The sequence below is a fragment of the Rhagoletis pomonella genome, unplaced genomic scaffold (genome assembly GCF_013731165.1).
Source record: "Rhagoletis pomonella isolate Grant_MI unplaced genomic scaffold, Rhpom_1.0 Rhpom_scaffold_00765, whole genome shotgun sequence".
Taxonomy (NCBI): domain Eukaryota; kingdom Metazoa; phylum Arthropoda; class Insecta; order Diptera; family Tephritidae; genus Rhagoletis; species Rhagoletis pomonella.
The window spans coordinates 9,972-11,147 of NW_023459319.1; positions in this window are offsets into that span (position 1 = coordinate 9,972).

A 1,176-nucleotide genomic window follows, 5' to 3' on the forward strand; every position below is an offset into this window, starting at 1 on the left:
AAAAGGTATTTTATCTTATTTTATTTCATTTCATAACGAATATACTATAAAAGAGCAAATTTTGTTTAGGAGAAAATGTGAAATTTTATATTTTACCCCCATATGGGGATTCACTTCTTCCCGTTTTTCTTCTCATTCTACTGAGCTAAGGCAGTGTCAAATCGATACCACCTTGTATTATTCCATCATGGTGACAATCTGCACACCGCCCAGTTTTGAAGTGACCGAAACCCGCGGCTTCACCAGATTTTTCACCACTTTTGGCTGGCAGGGTTTGTTCCCGAGATTTTGCAAGATCAAAATACGTACATAAGTTGAAAATATAACGATAGAATGAAAATAATGATCGATAACATTTTGAATATTTAGCAGAAAATGCAGATACGCTTAAGAGCGAAAAACAACACACAAGCGGCTTGACAAACCAAGTGATATATCCCTTTCCTTAAAGCTATTTATGTTGTGTATGGGGGTGTTTGAAGGTTTGACAAGCCGTTTGAGGGAAATGCCAACAAAAATAAAACTTTTTTGATTTTCTGGCCGCCGTGTTGATGTTTGATCTAACCGCTTACGTTGTGTATGATAAAATCGCCTCATTCGCATCGGAATTTTTACCGAATGAGGACGAAAGAGAGAAAAATTTTAAGAAAATCAAACCCTTTTTTATTGTGAACCGGAAGAAAACTAAAATTTTTTGCTGGAACGAGTCATGTTTGCATGATGTGTGGCGAAATGGGAAAAGTAGGTTTGAAGACTCGGGGAACTCGGCGTCCCTCTCCTTTCCTCGTCACTCTCTCTCTCCTACAAAGGTCGAGTTGCGGCAACAAAAATCGCCGTGTGTAAATGAGCACTTATTACCTCTGGTGCTTGATCTGTTATCTGTATCTGATCGCTTCTGGCAATCGTTCATCTTCATCAGCCAAAGGTAGAGACTACTAAATAAGGCATTTTGTTTCATAATTTGTACATTTGTTTTCATAATTTTTTGCACATTGGCCTTAAAAACGTGATGGGAGTGTTTGATGGACATTTCCATCACCATTGAGTATCACATGATCAATCAAATGACTATCACTGATCTTGTAGGGAATCTAAGTGTCAAGGGTACTAATAGATAGTTTGTTCCAGAATTCTTCGTGCAAAAACCTGTGGAACTGTCAAACTACAATTAGTCTG